This window comes from Alexandromys fortis, unplaced genomic scaffold (genome assembly GCF_014885135.2).
Source record: "Alexandromys fortis isolate MF-2015 unplaced genomic scaffold, M_Fortis_MF-2015_v1.1 scaffold_183, whole genome shotgun sequence".
NCBI lineage: Eukaryota > Metazoa > Chordata > Mammalia > Rodentia > Cricetidae > Alexandromys > Alexandromys fortis.
The window spans coordinates 1,303,887-1,327,988 of NW_026068079.1; positions in this window are offsets into that span (position 1 = coordinate 1,303,887).

The window sequence follows — 24,102 nt, forward strand, 5'->3', positions numbered from 1 at the left end:
TCAGTAGACAGGCAGGAAGCAGAGGAGGGACAATGAAAACAGGAGATTTCTAAGAAGAGGATTCTGTAGTCAGCAGTCATGACCCAGATACAGAGGAAGCATGATATAACTGACTCACCGAATAAGGTACTGAGCCACATGATTAGCACAGACAAGAATATTGGGTTAATGTATGATGTAAGAAATAGTTAATAAGAAGAGCCTGGGATATTATAAAAGGCCATTGTCCACAGCACTTCTGATTAGGAGACAGATAGAAGTATAATGCAGAAATGTCAACAATATTGAAAACAGTACGAAACTTCCATGTACTCCTAAGAAAAAAAGTGTGAGCAGGCACACACACACACACAATATGCTGATCTATTTTTTTCAGACTTTATTTCATATTTCTCATTTTGTTTTTAATTCTTTTTTTTGGATTTTTTTGAGACAGGGTTTCTCTATAGCTTTTGGTTCCTGTACTGGAACTAGCTCTTGTAGACCAGGCTGGCCTCGAATTCACAGAGATCTGCCTGCCTCTGCTTCCCGAGTGCTGGGTTTAAAGGCGTGTGCCACCACCGCCCGGCTTGTTTTTAATTCTTAATTGTTTAATTTTACACTCATCCTTTATGTTTATATTGTGTTTTATAACCACAGATGAGACATAATTAAGCCAATCTCACTCTTTATTTCATGTTGTCATAAATTATTTCAAGACTTAAATACCCAATACACATCTTCCAACACTTTACCTTTGATTTAATATTCCTTTTTAACCTTACACCATTCCCATCCTTTCTTAAATCACCTTGATCACTATATTTAATGTCTCCCTGGGAATTTGTTCAATGCAGGAAAAAAAAACTGACTTGGCTTTTCTTCTTCATTTCTACCTTTCTTTCATTTGTTCTTTCTTTTACATTTGTTTGGCATAAATAAATTGCAATTGCATTATTTATTCTATTCATTTTATTTCATAATTTATTACATAGGACCTATGTTTTCATAATATTTCTTCATTATTCTACAGCCCTGAAAATCCTCGGTAATTTCTTCATCTTTATAATTTTTCCCAAATTCTGGCAATCGACATGGATATTAGGTCACTTCACAACTATACATACTGTGTGAATAACCTTTGCATGTATTCATAGTCATGAGTCTGTGTTTGGTTTTCTCTAAAGCCCAGCAACAAGAATTCTTAGTCTCTAGTTCATACACAAACAGCTTTATTTAGTAGTACAACCAGATTTGCTCCTTATAATAGCTCATTCAAGCCTTTGCCTGTAATGCAAGATGTTGGATTCTTATTTCATTCCCTTATCTCTTAGCCCATGTAGAACAATACACAATGTTTTCTGTTAAATTTTTCCAATCTGTAGTTTTCTGTGTTATCTTGTAAGTAGGTCAGTGTTGTTGATTGCATGATTTGTAGCTGTATGATCTTGATAAATACTTTAGTTGCCTGATCATGTGCAAAGTACCTTCCAGAACTGTAAGAAGTAGAAAAATAGTCTACCTCAAAATAAACTTGAAACTTACTCATGATGCAACTTTTAAAATATTTTAGTGTATGTTTAGCATTTTTCAAAAATGCTTTTATTTACTAGTAACAGAAAGTAAGTATATTTATTCCTAAAAAGTAATTGTTACTTAGTCTCCTGTTTCTAGAATAGTGAATGGAATACAGAAGTCTGAGTGGTGCAAAAGGTAATATCTACCAAATGATTCTTTGACATAGTTTGCCAAATGGCCACTTCCATAATTTTGTGCTCATATTTATACTCTAAAAATCTTGATGGTGTGTGACAAAGAAACAAGTGAAACTTTATATTGCAAACAGTGTGATGACTTCAGAAGGGTATCCTATTCGAATAATCTAGGTGTGCCCTAAATACAATAAGTGTACCTTTAAGATTGAGCAAAGGAGTATTTCTACTTCACCCCCAAATGTGTCAATATAAAAGCAGATGTGGAGTGGAATGTTTTAAGTTCATATCAAAGGTATATTGATATATTATGCATTAGTATATTAAATATCAGCGTATTGTCATGGGTTTAACCATGTCAATGATTCTGAGATAAGTTAAAAAGTAGGATTCTTTATGTCTTATCCACCTAGTACTTTTACTCCCTATGACTGTGATTTTGAAAGGTCCCAACTACTACTACCACTTTGAAGGACACAGCATTAAATATCCTGAATCTTATAATTCGGTCATCAAAAATTACAATCTTATTACTTGGTCATACTTTAAGTAATTGTTGTGGTATTATTGATGCTTCAAATAATAACATTAAATTATTTATATATTCAGATGTAAAAGTCAGCTAAAACCTTGATTTTACATTAATTCCACTTCTGCTATTTCACATTCACGAATGTCTTATATAGTTCAAATATCTGTTTTGTATTCATGGCTACAAATCCAAGTACTCCTAATCCTACTACTTCCCTGATGACCTTGAGATGTCACTCTAAAGTTCAGATCACTGAAAACTTTCTCTCTATAAACCCATCTTATATTTCACTAAACTAGCCAAATGCCAGTATTTACATGGGTTAAGAATGTCTAACTCCAAAAGCCCTAGATTTTGTAGAAAGAAAGCCTATTTTTCAGCTAGAAATACAAAAGATAAAGTGCCCTAGGATATCATCAATTATTTCATAAATAAGACAGATTTTTTAAAACTTCATCTAAGATTTTGAACATCTAAGATCTGTTAATATGTATATGTTGTATATGTGTGTTCAATGTGCACACACACACACACTATGTATTGCTTTCACGAGTAATAGAAAGAAAGGTTTAGAGAAACATCTGCTTAAACACAATACACTTATTTGGAGGAGATCTACACTTTAAATACACAGTGAATCTTGCCGGCAACCACACAGTGAGTTAATATAACAATGATTTATACTTCTGCAATATTAATTTAAAATTTTTAATGACATAATGCAAATAAAGTGAGTTTACATTTGAGATAAGGCCTCAATGTGTCCCTGTTTTTACCTCCTGCAGCCATTTTAAATTTATTGGCCTTTGTTTGTGGTTCAGAAAATGGTTTATCTTGGCAAACAGGCCAAGTATACATGAAAAAAAATGTTTTCTGTAGTTGGGTGGCATGTTGTATAAATGTCAGTTGGAACTAATTCATTAGTAGTGTTGTTTGAGTCTCTTGCATTCTTATGTTTTTTCTGACTGTATGTCCCATTAGTTACTGAAGGAAAAGTGCTGAAATCTCTAGTATGAATTTATCTGTTCTATTTTTATCTGTCAGTCATTGACTGCGTGCCTTGAAGCTCATGCATTAATAACCATGTGTTTGTTACATGTACAGCATGATGCTCCCTTATAATGATACATTAATTATGTAAAAATGTTTTGTTGTACGGCTATGTTTTCATATGATGGCTTTGAAGGCAACTAACTTTACTCAAGGACTTTGCTTACTGAGAAGTTATGATCAAAGTACTTGGAAAATTTGAGTAATGAGAAATAACTTTCATCTTGAATTATTTACTTTAAGTAAAGATTTCCATTGTATGCAATGATACTTCCATTTTTATTTCTTTTCTCCATTTTTAATAGTTTTGTGAGAATTTTGTACATGTCATTAATCATATTCACTGCTCTTCCTTCAAATCTTCCCAGATACCCTTTTGTATTCACCTAATTTTGTGTCCTCTTTTTTTTCTGTAAGCAGAACCCATCCAGTCCACTGAGTACTGCCCTTATTCGCTCAGATGTGTGACATTCACTAGAATGTAGATGACACTCTTAAAGAAAACCAACTCCCTTTCCCAATGCTCTCAATGGTGGACCTTTATGCTAGCCCCCTTGCTTCGACACTGGCATTCTGCTGGCTTGAGTTTGCAAAGGTCTTATGCCTACTGTCATAAGTGCTGGTAGTTCATGCATGGTACTGCACAGAGTCAGAAAACCAGTTTTCCTTGCTGTCACCCAGTGTCTATAGCTCTTGTAATCTTTCCACACCATCTTATTTCTTAATATGATTGATTGAAACTTGAGGAAATAAAAAGTGCCTGGCAAGTCATTGAGAAGTGGTCCTTTTTCTTTTGTTTAGACTAGAAAATAATATTAACCACAAATTCTTGAAGATACCATTTTGCTCTAGCCATCCATCAGCGTCTCTGTTCTGTTCTGACTTGTGGAATAAAGTTATCTGTAATCTTTTCTAACTCCTACTCATCTTTCTAATTCAGGGCTTATTTTTTTTACTCACCCCATAATATCATTATGGATGATATTCCTCTTTGTACACATGAACATTGCCATAGGCTGAATAAAACAGACACAGAAACGTGTGGAGATGGTTTCTGCACACATGTTTTTATCACAAATTATTTACTGCTAGTATCACAATCCCTAATAGTTTGTAACTTGAAGTATCACTTGCAAAATGTGAGTAGAAATGAATAGGATGGATTAGAATGAAATAAAATAGAAATACATAGGATTACATAAAATTGAAAAGCACAGTAGAGAAGAGCGGCAGAACAGTGTGTGAGACGGGTTCAACATCCCGTAACTACTTTAGTTTTGTAAGTTTTCCAAATATCAATTATTTACTTCACATTCACCACTTGAGAAGTCACTAAAATCTGTTAAAGCCCAAGAAAGTACTAGTAAGATGAAACCCAGAAAATTAACCTTTCTCAGTGTCCTTTCCTATGCCTGTCATATTTTAGGCTGTTAAGTTCAACCCATCATGGTCAGATGCATAGACAAGCACAGAAGTCCAAAGATTTAATACAGATTTGATAGTGGAGGCTTTCATGCTTCAGAAAGTATACTTGGAAAGTTGGTGGTCAGTTAGTATAAGGAGCATGTGCAGACATATCAGAGTGGCTTCAAATAAACACAATATAGGTGAGACGTTTGTGCTGACCCTAATACTTCTCTTTTATTTTATGCATTACTTATTTACTTATTAATAATTTTGCTCTTTTATGCTTTCAACAGATATTTGCTAATTGCCTATAACATGTCACAAAAAGCCTCATGGATGAAACTTTAAGGACATATAATAAAAAATCAGACATAAAGAGTAAAAGCAGCATTGAACTAAGAATATGAAAATGGATAGTGACTGAAACAGGCAGTCATGGTATGATACAATAGGTTCTGGAGCAAAAAAAAAAAAACTGTACAGTAATGTTGGAACTGTGTAGACAGAACCTCTTAGCTTATACAGCTAGTAGTAGAAGCTTGTTTCCCAGCTAGGGAATGTCCTGAAGGATGAGTGGAGAATGCTGAGGGAGGACAATATAGCTGCTAAGAAAGCAAGGGGCATGTGGAGCTATAGCACTGAATCATTAGAGTGAGATGAGAAATTAGGGCGTGTGGAACTATAGCACATTAAGTAGATGTGAACATATGTATACTCACGGAGATGTTGCTGAAGTTACAGTTGATCCTCAATGACCACTTAGTGTTCATATTTGCACATTGGTGGCTCCTTTAAATCCTTGTTTTGGGATACCTGGTTATTTTCACAGTTCTTCAAGCCACTCTTATTAAACAAAAGCTCTCATACAAAATGAAAATCCATTTAAGTCATTTCCTTTGCTCAAAGCATTCTAATTTTTTCCTCATTCCCTCAATGTAATAGTCATATTTTTCAGAAGTATCTGACCAAGAGCTTGCAGAATCTGAGACTTCTAAAATTTTCCAATCAATGCTGATATGATGTGGGATTACCTTCTGTAAACTGTTAATATGTTTTATTGCCATTGGTTAATCAAGAAGCTTTTTTTGGCCAGTGGCTTAACAAAATCTTGCCAGGCTGGAAAAGATAAACATAGAGAGCATAGGTGGAGTCAGTGATACACTATGCAGCCACCACAGCAGACAGATGTTCAGATGCTGGACACAACCTTACTGGTAGCCACAATCATGTGGTGATACACAGATTAATAGAAATGGGTTAATTTAAGATATAAGAGCTATCCAGGAATATATTTAAGCTATTGGACAAACAGTATTGCAATTAATATTATTTCCGTGTGATTATTTTGGGACTGTGTGGCCACGAACGAATGAGCAGTAGGTAGGGGCTGCTTGTTCATCCCAGTTGCCCTGCTAGCTTAGCCCCAAAACAACCACACAGAAACTGTATTAATTTAATCACTGCTTGGCCCATTAGTTCTAACTTCTCATTGGCTAACTCTTACATCTTAATTTAACCCATTTCTATTAATCTGTATATCACCATGAGGTCATGGCCTAACAGCAAGGTTTCAGCACGTCTACCTCTGGTGGTGGACTCATAGCAACCCTACTCCACCCTTCTTCCTCCCAAAATTCAGTCCAGTTTTCCCCACCTACATAAGTTCTGCTCTATCAATAGGTCAAGGCAGTTTCTTTATTAACCAATGAAAGCAACACAGACAGAAGTACCTCCTACACCACAACTACACTGATAATTCATTGTTCTTCACATAAACAGTTTTCCAATAGCTGTTTAACATGTCATAAGAGTCTTTAGCTGTGCATATATTCTTATTCTGTCTTAATATCCGTGTCTTTGTCTTTCTGCAATAACTCTGCTGAGGTATCACTTTTCCTTCCTAAGCTAGGAAGGGCATTTCTCTGTCAATTACCTACTTAGGCTTCTCTCTCAAATTTTATTGCTTGCCAATCACAGCCTTGGCTTATTACTCAGTGTCTGCAATTCTACTTCTTTTAATGTCTTTAAAATAAGAACACTATCTCCTCTTGGAATTCCAAGATTTAATATTTCTCTCAATAAATTATTGTCATTATTTTATATCATAACTTTTGTGGCATGGACTTTAATTCAATTAACTGATCTGTTTTCCTCCTAAATCTAAGGGGCAAGTCTATGACTTTCTTTTTTAAGTATCATTATTCAGGGCCTAGATTTGATGTGAGAGTTTATTGAAACTCCACAGAGTAACTCAGAAAGTTTTTTGTTAGGAGTCCAAGGGTCAACTTCATAGCTGACGTACCAAAGAATTCTAGGCAGAACATTTTTACCAGCAATGTAACTAGTTTGAGCTAGATGGTGGTTAACATCACATCTAATCAATATGGTAATATTGCTCAAACTATATGATGAAATACTTAGTGGTTTATTTTTATTTTATGTGCATTGGTGTTTTGCCTGCATGTATGCCTATGTGACAATGTCAGATCTTGGACTTACAGACAGTTGTGAGCTGCAATGTGGGTGCTGGGAATTGAACCAGAATCCTCTAGAAGAGTGGTCAGTGCTCTTAACCATTGAACAATCTCTCCAGTCCCGTACATCGTGATTATTATGGTGTTACTCAAAGAATCCATTCCAACTCCAGGATATTTAGATATGATCTAAAAATAGGGTCTCCTGGGAAACCTAAGAACTGCCTCCCCCAAAAAAACATTTTGAATGATCTTCATCATTACTGCTTACCAAGACATCATAACTCAAGTTTCTGTGACTTCAGCAAAGACGTGAACGTTGCATGTAAGATTCAGTGACAGATTCACAGAGAAACAAGATGTTGTCTATAGTTTCTAAATGTTAAGGTAACTATACACTGGAATGGGAGCACCTAGGTCTTTCTTTTATTTCTTATTTTCTTTCTCATGTGTAACAACTAATATTTAAAATTAAGAGCTGTTCATAACTAAATCTGTTGTGAACTTGACAATTGCTGGAAGAAGGAGTATTTTCTGATATTCAAAGCATAAAAGAAGCTGTGGTCCCTTGTGGAAAATTCTAAGAACTTGTATATCGTAGTTTAGTCATGTAGACCTGATTTCTGCATGTCTTAACTCTGTCGCTCAGTGGTTGGCTAATTTGAGATCTTCTCCACATCTTATTTTCTGCATTTGCTAACTGGAGATGATAATATCTACTTTGTATGATTACTGGAAGAATTAAATACAAAATTAAATTCAATAGCTCTTGGTCAATTTTACCACACAAGTAAACATGAATTATTGTTAACTGAGAGAGTAAAACATTGATTTACATATTTAACATCTTGACAAACCACATAATTTCAGTTTTTGCTCATGAGATAGATTTTTATTGATACAATTATGTTTAAATGTTGGGAACTCTTCTGAAACGAAGATGAGGAAATGGAACGGAGTTGATTCTAATTTTGCCCCACTGGATTTTCCTTGAATTGCAGAGGGGAGTTGTGTTGATTAGACATACATGTACATGTAAACTGTCACGTGCTTACTGTTGTGCAGCTCCACCCATTAATTTATCATATCTTCACACAGTGTGATCAAATATCCCACTGCACAGTAAGACATGAGAAATACAAAGACTGAAAATGAGAAAGAAAAGCTAATTCTTTGGAGACTCTCAAAAATTAATAATTGCTATATAATCACATAGTTTGAATAGAAAGTGATAAAGTGATTCTAAAACATGTGGGGCTATATAGAGATATCTGACCGACCATGCGTATGACAGACTATACTACCAAAATGATAATAAATATATGAAAAGGTGATTAGAATCACTATCAAAGAAATGCAAGGACCATTACAGTGAGATGTTCTTGTCCTTCAGAAGAATAGCAGGAAAGAGAGAGCAGGATGGGTAGAGTTTGTCTCTTACAGGGACCTTTTGCACCTACATACAAACTACATAGTGATGTAACAGACGTAGAACACAGGGCTGGCCAAGGTACTGCCTGAGTGCAGCTTGCCAGGTAACAGGCTAGCATAATTCCTGAACCTTAACATCCCCACCTTTTTGTTGTAGTAAAAATCAGGAGAAATTAAATGGGAGAGCAGATGGGACAGGGATGAAGTGCCACATTCTCAAGACTGCTTCCTGCTAATTTGTGGGCATCAAAATCGTGGACCTAAGAAAGCTGGGAGCTGGCCATGTGCTGGGGTAACTGGTTGTTTCATTGCTGTCCAGGCTCTGAAATTATCTGGTACCTCTTGGACCTGGCAAGATGCCGACAGAGCAGAGGATAAAAATTAGGAAATTTTTTTTTCTTAGGTTCTGGTAGTTGAGGGAAGGGTGTGTCAAGACCAGGGAAAGGTGACGAGGCTTAGGTTGTTTAGGTCTTGGTAATTGGGGGGTGCATCTGACTTGTTCAAGTCTACTTTCTGAGACTTACAAGAATTCTTTGAATGTGTAAAAAGATATGTATTAGACACATTAACATTCTACTGTCTATATTGAAATTGACATTGTTGAAATGGCAGACCCAGTGCTGGGTCTTTGAATCTGGAAGGCGAGAAACTACAACCAAAAGACAAATCCTCACGGAAATATGGCCAGAGGTGGGGGAAGGACCTACAGTTACTGCCGATTCCACTGGTGTTGGGTGGAGGACTCTGGCAATCCTTTAGTTGGAAGAGTAACCAGGTTGAAGGTTACAGGGTTCTGGTGGTCCTCAAACTACCAGAGGGTAGGACAAAATGTCAGGAGAGCCTGCTGAGTCACATGGCATCAATGATATAATTTGGCAGGAGAGGAACCTTGGTGTGCCAAAGGACCACACGGCAGGTAAGAGACAGACATAGCTGCAGACAGAGCTTCTGTGGGAGTTTTATTGTGAGAAGGGAGTGGGGGAAGGAAAGGACGATCCTCAGAAGGACAGTGGGAGAGAGCAGGAGCGGGCAGAACTTGCCTCTTAATGGGACCTTTTGAATTCTAACAAGTCCATCAGTGAAGGAAATCGGGACAAGAATGAAGTAATTTTTCCTCTTGTAAGGAAATTGTTTTCACATATTAGGAATCATAAATGCACACTTTGTAAAAACAAGTCCAGAACCTTCTATGGGTCAAACAAAATGGGCATAATGCCAGCCTCCCTGGCATTTAAATTCTAATTTATTACATGCTTGTCAGTACAGAAAATCATTCATCAAAAATTACCAAGGTGTGTTATAAGTTTTGTTACATTGAAGGACAATTTCTACAATCTGGTAGATTACAGTGGAAAATGTATTTTGTTTTCTGATTGTTGCTTGGAGTAGATTTATGGTCTATACAACATATGCCTTAGTTGTGTGTGTGCCTTGTGTCAAACTACAGCATTGCCATCTGTAAAACGGACAGATGGAGACAGATTTCATCTTAACTCCCAGGTGTGGTATAAGAACAGAACCTCACCTGGGAACAGGAAAGCAGGTTTGCAAATTTCACTTTAATCTGCGGTGCCACCTTGTGGTTTTCAACAAGGATGCACCCAGGGCAGAAAGGGACTCTAACTGCAGCCCTTGTCAAATCCTGGCCAAGGAAAGATGCAAGGGTGTGATCTTTTCCTCCCTGCAGCTCTGTCCGAATGAGGGGATGGAAGAGTTTTATTTCCAACGCATATTTTGTTGTTAAATTTTGTCCTTTTGGCAAAACCCAAAGTGAACTCTTATGAGATAGTTTGGGATTCCGTGAGAGTTAATCTTTATTGTCAAGAAGACTGGATTTGAAATCACCTAGGAGATACACCCATAAGCATGCCTTTGAATACACTTGTATGTAGGGTTTACTAATGTAGGGTCACCCTAAATGTAAATGTGAGTGGTGCCATCCCATGCATAGGTTGTTAAGAAAGTTACAAAGGAAAAAGAAGAAACTCAGGCAGGCACCAGTAGGCTCCTTTCTTTGCTCCCTGATCTGTGCAGATGCATGCATGTAGCCTCCTGTTGCTGATTCTAGAGATGAGACTTGCTTCTGTTGCCATGTTCTTCCTGCCATAGTGGACTGTACTTCTGTACTGTCAACTGAGGTAAAAGAAACCTTCCTCCACTTACGTTGCATGCTGTCAATTATTCTCTCACAACAATAAGAAAAATACCTAATTTCGACTGCAGTGGCTTGGTAAGGTATCCACCCCATCACCCCATAGTCAGAGGCCCTTCCTTAAGTCAACTAGACTTTGACAGATGGGATGAGGCCAGGGCAAACCAGTGGAGACAGACACAGAAAGGAGACAGTTTTTTGGTTGTACTCTCACTTAAGCTAAAAGAGAATACACTGTTGCCAGGTACAGAGGCATGACGATTTTTGAACTTCTGTCTACCTTTACTTTCCTCTTATAACTACTTTTATTTTCTGTCATGAATACATTTCGAAAAAGGACCTTTCATGTCTCAGAAAGGCTCTCTACCAGTTTCCTAAGCTTGGGTTCACACCAGTCAGCTCCAAACCTGTGTCGCCTGACTTCCAAAAGCTACCTTGTAACTTAGAAGTTACTACTGGGCAGTTTCCCACATGAGGAATTCACAGGGATTTGCCCTCCCCTGACTTGGCTTGCTAGGACAGAAGAAATTTGCAAGAATGCAGTTCTTGAAGGCTCAGGAACTCAGCAAAGGCATTCCCTTGGGAAGGGAAGCAGCTCCACAAAACTAAACAGCAGGAGTGCCTAAGAGGAGTCCTCCCTGTACTTGGCACTGAGCTAAACATTCACCATACATTATGCTATTTAATTTACTTTAACAACATTTGAAGTAAATTGCTTATCATTCTAATCTTTGTAGTGGAAAAAGCCAAAGCTTGTTAAGGAGAATGGATCATGCCTTCAGTCTCTCAACTCAGCAATAGCATCACTTTTCAATCTCTCTTTCCCTCCATCTGACTCCTTCCTTCCCTCTCTCTCTCCTTCTCCCTTCCTCCCTCCCTAGTTCTCTCTCCTTTCCTCTCTCCCTTCCCTCCCACCCCTTCTTTCCTCCCTCTCCATTTTTCTTCCTTCCTCCCTCCCACTTTCCACCCTTCCTCCCTCCTTCTCTCCCACCCCCTTTCTTTCTCTCTCCCCATTCTTTCCTCCATCTCTCTCCTTTCCTCCCCCCACCTCCATATCCCTCTGGAGTCTATGTCTTGCAATACTAGTAAGGCATGAGAGAGGGGAGTCAGTAATGTTTGTTTATGGTGTTCTCACTGTGAGTGTAAATGTTTTTTTTTTCCTGAACTCACTATGTGCAGCCTTTGAATTTAGATATAGAAAGCCATTAGTAGAGCATCAGATAGGTGGCAGAAGGCCTGATAAGATCACCCAGGGCATCTCCTCAACCAAGCGTGATTTTTTTTTGATATGTCCTTTGCGATTAAAGCCATGGGGATTGCTATCCAGCAGCAATAAAATGATTCGACTTGTCAATCAGTTGTGTTCTCTTTGAAATCTATTGGTTTTGAATTTAAAGACATGGAGTGGACAGAATTATTCATTCCATCTCAGCTTCCAACTGGATCCATTTAGTGACTTCAGGTCCCATAGTGGTGCTTTCTCAAAGATTTGTCCCACTGGTTCCTTCTCTAAATTCTTTAGTCTAGCTAGGATGCAGGCTCATACTCAAACAGGATCCAGACAAATTGCACACCAACTTAAAGACCCCTATTCTCAATACTACCTTTCTTAATATATCCTTTATCAAATTCTCTTAGGATTATCTGTCGAATTAAATCAAATTCAAGGTGCTGTACTTTAGTAACCATAGTGCAGGTCAGTATAAAGGTGAGATTTAGATTAACTTGTCTTTGGTTTGTTGTATGAAGGTACAGGTCTCTCAAATTCTGTTGCCTTCTCTGGAAACCTATGAGCAATTTGGGTCACAGTTAATAACAAGAAATATTATGACCTAGATTTCCAGAGCTCTAAATTCTGCACACACAAAAAATTGTTTGATTCTGTGTAAGATCATGGAACTCTTAGCTTTAAATTCTCAATCAATGGGAGGTTCAAGATAAAGCCTAGAAACATTTACTGGAACCTTTCACTCTGATTAAGTCAAATGGTACTTTAACACCATATCTTCTTACTAGTGTTGTATTTTAAACACCCAAGTCCCACATATAGACATGTATCTGGACATCTTTATTTTTATAAGCTTTCTGTGAAATTCTAATGAGCAGTTAGGATAAAGAATATCTGCATTCAAAAGTGAATTCTGCAACAGTCCCCCCTTAGAATATTCCTCTTTTACTAAGAATATGTGCAGGAAACAAAGGGAGAACAAACAGACCAATTTTGCTAAGGTAAGTATTCAAGATGCAACCTGGATCTCTAGCTTAAAACCCAGGTTTTCCTGTTAGACTGTCCTGAGCAAAGTATTCCAGGAATCCAGGCTGCCTTTTTTTTGAGTCACTGAAATTGTCTTGTAAGTTTGACAGAGTAAATAAGATGAAATGAGAAAAACGGTGGTTTCCTCTAAATCCTCCAGCTTCCCAGGAAAGGGTTTTTAGGAAGTTCTACAATGTCATGAAAGAAAATGCTACAGTACACTGAATACCACCCCTTAAATGATACAAGCAATAGCCAAACCAGGGTTAAACAAATCATCACCACATTTCATATTTTCCAATCAGCTAAAAATCTTCATTGATCACCATCCAAAGAGAGAAGAATGACTTGGGAGTCGGTTTCTGCCAACACCTGCAGATTTCTGCATCTCAGTACCTGCTTCTGACTCCCGATCCATCTGTCAAGCCACACTGCCCCATTTGCAAATGCTATCTGGCTTTGCAGGGCTTCTCTTACTCCCCATATTTCTTAGTTAATAGAAAGTGAGTTATAGTCATTACAGAATAAAAAATGACTTTCATTCAGGTGCCCAAATGAGTCCTTCCGACTGGAAGATGAAAATAGAGACCTGGCTGACTCCTCAATGCCCAGCAATTGTGCCAGGAAGCACAGAGTGGTCAGGCAGTTCTTTCTAGAAGATTGGTTCAGCACTTAAGCTAATTAAGTCATCCCTTCAAATTTGTGTGCTGAGTGTCCAATATGTGCCCGAAACTGTGCTAGGACAGTGCGACTCTGCGTTAGGAGCTGGACTTGTACTTGAAATAGGCCTAATGATTTTTGTGACACAATACCAGGGAATAAAGCATATTCAAAATTTGTCAAATGTCAGGAACATCGGAAAATGCCTTTTCCTTTTCACATTTCCCTCCTTGAATTCCATTGGAAATGGAATCATTTTATACAATGGGCAATTGTTCTATAGACTCCCACGTGCCCGTATGCCACATTGATGGACAGTTTTTTGGCTGTGACTCTGATAAAGATAGTCAACCTTCTGATTCTGCCCTATTGGGGTCATGAGATTCTTGTTATTAATGGTGATTTATTTAAGACTTTAATATGATATCAGTGAACCTTATTCCTATTACTCCTTCTTAGAATTGCTTTGTATCTATAAAGCTTGGAGGGATGATCAGGGTAGCCAATGACAATTTTCTACTTGGTCTTTAATAATCTGATTTTACTTTTTTATGCATGTGAGGGTGCATCTACTTGCACACATGTGCTGTGGTGCCATGGAGGCTAGGAGAGGGCATTGGATTCCCTGCCTCTGGATCGCAAGAGATCATAAGTCATCACACCTGGGTCCTGAGAACTGAACTGCATTCCCCTGCAAAGGCATCAGGCACTCTGAACCACTAAGCCATCTCTCCATCCACATACTATTCAATCTTGAAAAAACTTGAATTATTTAGCTTGAGATGGGAAATTTAGAGAGTGTAGTGGAGAGTATAAGTATCTGCATGTGTTTCCAGTTATGGAATAGAAATCAGAAATGTTCTCTGACATAATAAGCTAAAAGACATGGCTTATAGAGTCTAATTATTAGAATTGGATATAAGCTGTCTAGGAACTCATTATGATCTCTAATTCTGCAAATATTCTAGTAATGTATTAGGTTACAGTGGGAATGGTATAAATAGTACTGAATTGTTTGTGACTCATGGTATTTAAAGTGCATGTGTGCAAACTATCTTCCCATAGTAGAGTTGTTTTCTACCAGACTATATGTAATTAGTGATTCTAAGGCTTCATCAAAATCCAAGAACTTTTTCACCCTTCTCTATTTCTTATTAGTTATTTTCCACTTGTTGTGATAAGATACCATGAACTAAGGCAACTCAAGAAAGAAAGAGTCTATTTTGGCTTGTTCTTTTGGAGGAAGAAGAATACATACCTGAGGGGTAGATGACAGCAAGAGCCAGGCATGGTGGCAGGAACAAGAAGCTAAGAGGTCACATCTTGAACCATAAATACAAAGCAGAGAGAACAACCTAGAAGTGGGACAAGGTTGTCATTTTCATATCCAGCCTTAGTGATATACTTCCTCCAGCAAGTTTTCACTTCCATAATTCCACAAAGAACACTGGCAACTGGAATCCACGTGCTCAAATACATGAACCTATGGGGACATTTATTATCCAAATGACGGCTGCCTTTCCCACCTGGTTGGATTCTTGCAGATTGCAGGGAAACAGTAAAGTGAGGTTACAGATTTGCTCTGTTGGTTTCTTGCCTACAAGTTTGCCCTGGACTGGCTCTATCATTGGATGATGTCTCAATCCCTTTCTGAAAGCCATTTTCCCCAAAGAGTCTGTCTCAAGAGTATCTTTTCAAATTCTTCAGTCCTTAAAGAGATGTAGGCTTTTGCTCAAACTAGACTAAGAAGTCTTGAATGCAAGCTTTAGAGTCACCTTACTCTCCACCCTCTCCTTTCTTTTCTTTTTTTTTAAGTTGCTATTTGGCCATGTGGGCAAACAGTTTTTAATTGATTTTTATTGAGATCTACATTTTTCTCTGCTCCCCTTCCTGCCTCTCCCCTCCCCCTTTCTTGAAATCTCTTTGTCTCATTCTTTATATTGCTTGTTTTTCTTTCTCCCAGGACTCTGATTAAAAATAAAGAGATAAAACAAAAACAGAATATAAAAGTTGTAGAGAGAAGTCCCAACTGCCCCATCTCCAACATGACTCCTGAAAGTAAGGCTCTTTAAGCACTGGGGAAGAGATGGCAAGATTTCAATAGACAGAGGAGCAGGAGGTTCACTGTGACAGCATGTCTCCTAGAAATGTCAGAGAAACTACACCCATGAAGTCTCCCAAATATCGCTGCCTAAACAAGAGCTGAACAAGGGTAATAACAGTAAACATACTAATATGCAAGGGGAAAGCTGATCAGGCTTCAACCCTAGACAAAGACCTACAGGCAACTAAAGGATTCCAAGAGATGGGGAAATAGTCTTCTTTAGGTAGAAGCACAGCATATGGTTCTCTAATAGCAAATGGTCAGATCTGGAAACATATACATAGATGTACATGCTAGTAACATTACAATCAATCTGTGTTTCTAAATTTTTGACATTGTATCTGTAAGTGTAGGTGTGTATAAACAATTAACAAAAAAGAGGACAAAATTGGAGCACCAGATAGAAATCTCAAGGTCCAAATCAGGAGCAGAAGGAGAGAGAGCACAAGCAAGGAACTCAGGACCGCGAGGGGTGCACCCACACACTGAGAAAATGGGGATGTTCTATCGGGAACTCACCAAGGCCAGCTGGCCTGGGTCTGAAAAAGCATGGGATAAAACCGGACTCGTTGAACATAGCGGACAATGAGGACTACTGAGAACTCAAGAACAATGGCAATGGGTTTTTGATCCCACTGCACGTACTGGCTTTGTGGGAGCCTAGGCAGTTTGGATGCTCACCTTACTAGACCTGGATGGAGGTGGGTGGTCCTTGGACTTCCCACAGGGCAGGGACCCTGATTGATCTTTGGGCTGACGAGGGAGGGGGACTTGTTTGGGGGACGGGAAGGGAAATGGGAGGCAGTGGCGGGGAAGAGACAGAAACCTTCAATAAGTAAATAAATAAAATTAGAAAAGAACAAGGAGATATACACAGGAGGTTTTAGAGGGAAGAAAGTAAGGAAGAAATGATACAATTATATAATAATCTCAAAAATTTAAGAAAATAGAAATACCAAAAAATGGAGAATTATGATTTATTTCCTTTTATTAGTTAATGCCAATAGTACATACTATTTTGTAAAGAAAAGAAATTCCTTAATTTTATCACATATTATCAGTTGTTATGTTCTCCTGAGTAAAGACTGTTTGGCATCTATAAAAAAAACCACAAAAGATGCCAGAATACTTTCTTTTTAATTTTTACATTTCTTCCTAAGTGTTTAGGTTATAGGTAAATTGTGAATACATAAGGTGATACACAAGACCGACAGCAGGACCAAGGTAAGAACTTATATGGGATAAAATGCTTCAAACATTTACAGTCCCTTTCAATCTGGCAAGCACTTGTCAGGGACACCAAATGAGTACCTTCAACAAAGCTGATGACATGTCCTTTCCTGTCCGATGATGAGAACAACACTGTACTTCCACAACCCATTTTACCACAGGAAATGTAATAGGGGAAACTCAAGAGTTAGAGGTATCCTACAAACTGCCTGGGTAAACCAAATCTGAGGAAATGTTACAGCACAGAGTCATCTAAAGGAATTTGTTAACCAAATATAATATGGTGTCCTGGAAGGCATTATGGGCTAGGCAAGGCTACAAAGCCCGGTGAAATTTATATAAATAGGGGTCTTTATTTAGTTTACATAATGCACCTGCAAGTGCTTTGGGTATAATTAATGTATCAAATTAGTGAAGTATTAATAATAGAGGAAACTTAATTCAGTGTATAAGAATACTTGTGCAAGCATAAATACTTGAGATTAGATCTTCAGTACACACATGAAAGCCAGGTATAACCTTGTACATTTATAATTCAAGCACTGGGCTAAGAACAGGGAGGGTTGCTAAATATACTTGGCTTTTTCTATGAAACCTGGAAAGCATGAATATCTATGACACAAAGGTATCATCTTAAATGATATATCATGTTGATAGTACATCCTTTCATATCATGTAAAAACAACACAGCATATCAACAATTCATTATCGCTCTTGACCTAAACTCTAATACTGTATGGTGTGATATATATGTCTCTGTATATAACATAGAATCTCACAATGGTCTCAGTCACCTTTCTTACTGAGTTTCAATTCCTCTACAAGTTGCATGTGAAATTACTGCTTCTAATAGTGGATTTGAAGACTATAAACACTGTGATGCTTTTAGTATTGTATTAGCAGGCAGATAATGAAGTAAAAATCAATACATTTAACCATATTGTCACCAAGATACACCTGTGTTTTTTATGTATCCATAAAGCATTTAATAGAATATTTGGAACTGGAAGTTTTTCTCCTGCTCACCAGTTGCAGAATATCCACTTAGATGTAATACTAATTACAAATTGTTTGACCAAAGACTCAGACGTATTACTAACTAGTTTTTACATTTTAAATTAATTAGCCCATTTCTATTAATTTATATATTGCCATATGGCTGTGTTGTTATCTCACATCTTGCTTCTCTGGTGACTGCCAACATTTACCAGACTGTGCCCTTCTTTTCCTTTATCTCTGCTTGTATTTTCAACCTGTCTCTGTCCTGCTTTGCTATAGGCCAAAGTAGCTTTATTTATCAACCAGTGAGAACAATACATATTCACAGCATACAGAAAGACCATCTCACAGCATACTTTATTTCATGGACAATGATATATACACTCATGGTAAAATGGTAGACGGTTTAGATACAATATCTCTATTGAAGCATTTGTCTAATTATTCTTTATCAATAAAAACTCAGAAGTCAGATATCAGGCTAAGACCCTGAATGATCAGAGAAGCAGCAGGGAAGTGACCAGTGATCTATGTCTTTCATTCCTCTATCCAAAGGGCCTAGATCCTCTCTAAGCCCAACCCATCACTTCCGGTCTCTTTATCTGTCTATCTCCAAAACCTCTATTGTTAATTGTAGTTAGTCGCTAGTTCTGCCTTTTGATTCAAAATAAAATTTATTGTCAGTCTCAGGAATGTTAGAAAACAATCAAAATATCATGCAGTTTTTCCTCCTTCTTTCTAAATAAAAGGGGTGGTTTTAACTCTGACACAGAGTAACTACACAATAAGAATAACTATCAGGTATGAAATACATTTGCAATGTCTAGTTCACTTGAATTTGAAAAATTAAGATAAATACATCATTATCTATCCTATCTTGGTTAGTTCAAAGGTAACATTCTATCTTATATTTACTACTAACTCAGAACTTGTTTTTAAGACTTTGAAACATTTTCTTAAATAAACAATTTAAGCTTTTAGGTCTGTTAACCTTATACACTTTACAACTCTTTTGTAAATTTCTTTTCTGCATTTGGTAGAAAGGAAAACTGTAGCTATAACTATATAGTCTCCAGTCTCCATTAGAGACCAAAGAAGGATAAAATATTACTTGAATAAACAGTAAGTATAGAGCAAATAACTTCCAGAACTATAGAAATAACAAAAAGAATTGTCTGTCTGAACAATCACCCAAACTTTTTCTGTAATGTTGGGGCATCCATCTTTGATCTACAGGCCCAGAATATCTGACAGATTTCTGTGAAGCAGGAATTTTGAAGGATCATCATACCCTGTCTTAGCAAATTTTGGTAGTCATTTTATTTTGTGCCCTGCTTGTCCAGTTTGGACAGCATACTTTCAGCAGTCAATGCAAGGGCACTATCTTGACCAGTGTCTAACTTTGCCACAAAGAAAGCCACTTCATATGGAGGTTCCTCAATGCCCATCATCTCATCGCAAGTAGATTGGTACTACCTAGAGCAGATGTGTCTCATTGTCATGAAAGGCCTTATGTTATTAAAACATCTTAAATATCATATTCTAATGATCTCTGAATTGTTTGAAAATCATCTGTCTGTCTAAAATACATCTTTGTTTTGAAGAAGGATGCTTAAAAGAAATCCCACACTAGCTGAGAATTGAGAATTATAGATGGTTATTTGTTTAGGGGTAGACTCACAAATCAGAATACTCTGCTGGAATGGAGAACAGCAACCAAATCCTGCAGCAGAAAAAGAGGCTGGACACATTATATCAGCATAAATAGCATAAGAGGCCACGCCGCAGTGGGAAGGTAACTTAAAAGCTACTGGTTGTAGGATTTTCTATAGCACCTCTCCATTTTGTTTACGTAAGAGAGTTCTGAGTCTAATACAAAATTATATACAATAAGAACCAATATATTCAATAATTATCCTATCCTAATGAGTTTAAGTCTTGTATACTAGATACCATAGCCTTTTCATGAGAGGAAACTAACTACAACTATCTAGTGTTCAACCCCATCAAAAATCCGAGAAGGGAAATAATATTACTTGAGTAAGCAGGAAGTGCAATCAAGGAACTTCCAAAATGTGCAACAAATGACGGAGACAACTAGCTACCTGGGCAATCACCCAAAGTCATGTTTGCAGCGTTGAAGCAACCAACTTTGGCTAAGGCCTAGAGTAACTGACAGACCATTTTCAGAGGCAGAAAAAATTTCAAAACTGTCTTGCCCTGTCTTGGCAACAGTTGACAGTCCTTCTTATCTATTTCCGGATACCATGTACCTTGTCAGTGGTTGAGGCATGTTGCCCACAGGCCAGTTTTGTCAAGAAGAAAACAAGCTCCAAGTGGAGTGTCTTTGGTGCTCAATATTTCTCTCAGGAATAGATTGGTGCTGCCAGGAGTAATTGTGTCTCACTTCAACAGAACCCTAAGTTACTTAAATGCCATATTCTACAGCTCTTTGATGTGGTTGAAGATTACCTATCTATGCAGAATTCTCTATATATCTAAAATAACCTGATAAGTCTAACTATAAGTATGACAAACATAGATGACTATTGATCTATAATTCTTAATACCTTTATAACTTAAAGACTAATACTTCATATTAGAAAATTATACAATAAATAACTGTGCAACAAATGAGGACAATGACCTCAAAATGTAAACAATGTATAAGTATCTTAATCAGATTGAGAAATGTCCTAAAATTTTATCAATATACAAAAATGATTTAAGCAGATGTAGAAGCATGCATACAATATGACAAAATAACTTTGCCTAGATATATAAATATTGTAGACAAAAATAGGAACATATTCAATATTATTTAAGTTTGTACCAATATACAAGAATCTATACCAATGTAATTGCCTATAAATAATAACTCACAAGTATAAACTCGATTACTCACTAATATTATTATTGTGAGTAAGCTCACACTAATCTTTTATACAATTTTCCTTTTTTTCCCCAAAGAGATCCCTGAGAGTATAAAATTCTCCCCCCACTCCCAATCCTATGCTAATTATAATCCACCTCTAAATGATGTTCCTAACCCTAAGGACAAACTTTGTTGGGAGAGGGGCCGATGTCTTCTAGAATTACTTCCAGCTTTCTATGGGACCCTGTGAAAGTAAAATGATGGCTAAGTTCTAAGATTACTGTCTGGTATGATTGAAAATAGTCTCTGAGTATTCAGTAGGGTTTTTCTAAGGTTCCTATTTGGAAGTCTGGCCAGAACATTGTAAAAAAAAAAGTGCACCATTTCAGCTAACCAAGTTGGAACCATCTTGAGCAACTGATACACAAAACAGGTCTTATAGTAGTGCTATCAGCATCATGATGTCATATCAATTAGGTGGAGTTGTTGTTGTGAGGCCCCATCTTCTTCCTGGAAACTTGAAATTACTGTAGGAAAATTCATTGTTCATTGTGGAAAACTTAAACATTATTTATATAGACATACACAGACATATATTCAATGAGAGGTATGATAGATACAAAAATAGGTATGAAGAAAGTAAAATATTTACTAAATTCTTTTTTCTTTCTGTCCCATATCAGACAGCTCTTGACATGAGGCAGAAACTCTGAATATTTCTTTTAACAACATGCTTGGATGTAGAGAAGGACAAAGCCGGTGTACAACTTTAAAACCATCTCTCTATATTAATATATATCTGACCTCATAAATCATATTCCTTTTTCTCAATGATCCTTGATGAATAGTTATTTTTCCATCTGTCAGCATTCAAACATTCAGAGTCTCTTGAATTTTTGAAGATGAGTATGTTCCTGTTAATATAAGAACAGAATCCTGCACCAAACCTTATGAGGTTTCCTTACCACCTGTATGGTTGTCACCATTGTGAATGAGCAGTCGTTTCTCTTTTTCAAGAGGTTTATCTTTTTCAAAGCAAATCTTTATTAATTTTGATAGTATCCATAGTTTTTCTTTTCCTGTGGAAACAAGAGCAAAACTCTTTCCCCAAGGTAGCACATCTCCTGGCTTCCATTGTGAGGTCAACACATCTTTGAAATAAACTGGCTTATTTAATTCAGAAGACTTTTCTATTATCCAATGCCTCTCTGCTGCTGTTGTCCCTTTCTCATTAGTGTTAAGAAAATTCAAGGTTATTAAAGCATTATGTAATCTCTTTCTGGGGATATTTCCCACCCCTTTCTATTTGTTTAACATATTTTTTATAGTTCAGTTTGATCTTTTTATAACTGCCTGACCTGTGGAATTGTGCACTATACCTGTAATATGCTTAATATTATAATAAGCAAAAAATTGTTCCATTTCTTAGAAACATATATTGGACCATTATCTGTCTTTATTTGTGCAGGTATACACATGATGGCCATAACTTCTAATAAATGTGTGATTACTGAATCAGCCTTTTCTGAGCTTATAGAGGTTGCCCATAGAAAACCTGAATAAGCATCAGTGGTGTGGTGTATATATTTTAATTTTCTAAATTCTGCAAAGTGGGACACATCTATCTGCCAGATTTCATTCCTTTGAGTATTCTTTGGGTTAATCCCTGCAGGTAGTAGTGTTTGGTTATAGAAAGAGCAAGTAGGGCATCTCTTTATAATCTCCTTAGATTGTTTCCATGTAATAGAAAACTCTTTCTTTAAACCTTTTCTATTGACATAATGTTTTTTGATGAAATTCTGAGGCCTGAAAAATGCTTCCAATCAATAGTTAATTAATTTCTGTATTACCTTGTGCTATAGGACCTGGCAGACATGTGTTGGATAAGCCTATTACTGATTATGTCTTATACCTGGATGAAAAAATGAAGTCAATTCTGTATCATCTGGAATAAATTCAATGGTTTCAATATGTATGACAACTCTTTCTACATATTGTGAATCAGTAACCATATTAAGAGGTTCTTTAAAATCCCTTAGCAGCAAGAAAATAGCATATAATTATGCCTTCTAGAATTATACGAGCTTTATTCTACCTCACTTAATTATTCTGATTTGTAACTTCCTTTCCTGATATTTGTATCAGTATAAAATGTATGGGCTCCAGTTATTGGAGCATCACATACACTTGGGGAAGAATCCAGGATGTTCTCTTTAGAAGGTTAAGTTTATCATTTTTGGGATAATTGCTATTTTTGGGATAATTTCTCACAAAATATTAGCACAAGCTCTTTGCCATGGTTTGTTGTCTTCCCATAACTTTTTATTTTATCAGTAGTGAAAGGCACTATGATCTCTGTTAACTGATGAAGTCTCAATTTACCTTTTATAATTAATTCAGCAACTGTTTCCACATAAATTTTTATTATTTTACTTGGTTTATGTGGTAAAAAGATCCATTCTAAAATAATTTCATCCCTGTGCATTAAAATTCCTGTAGGAGAAATTCTGGAAAACAATATTACTAGAATACAATTAAGATTTGGATTCACCCTATCCATGTGTGCCTCCTGTAATTTCTCCTCAACAATTGTCAATTCCTTTTCTGCTTCAGCTATTAATTCTTTGGGACTATTCAAATCATCTAAGGTTTCATTTAAAAGAATCATTAGATCATGTTTTATCCCAACAGCCAGTCATAGACTGGAAAGGTCTCCTAATCTTTGAAAGACATTGAGAGTCTGCAACCAGTCTCCCCCAATTTGTGCCTTTTGTGTTCTAATTTTCTGTAAACCTATTTTATAACCTAGGTAATTGACAGGATCTCCTCTCTGTATTTTTGCAGCAGCAATTTGTAATCCCCTATTTAGGCAAAACTTTCTTTACTTCTTCAAACATTCTTTTTTTTTAAATATAATTTTTTATTGAAAAAAAAGATTTCCACCTCCTCCCCACCTCCCATTTCCCTCCCCGTCTCCCTTTTCCCCCCTCCTCCCTCTCCTCTCCCCCTCCCCCCACTCCTCTCCCCCTCCCTCTCCAGTCTGAGGGGCAGTCAGGGTTCCCTGCCCTGTGGAAAGTCCAAAGTCCTCCCCGCTCCATCTTGGTCTAGGAAGGTGGACATCCAAACTGGCTAGGCTCCCACAAAGCCAGAACATGAAGTAGGATCAAAACCCAGTGGCATTGTCCTTGGCTTCTCAGCAGCCCTCATTGTCCGCCATATTCAGAGAGTCCGGTTTTATCCCAT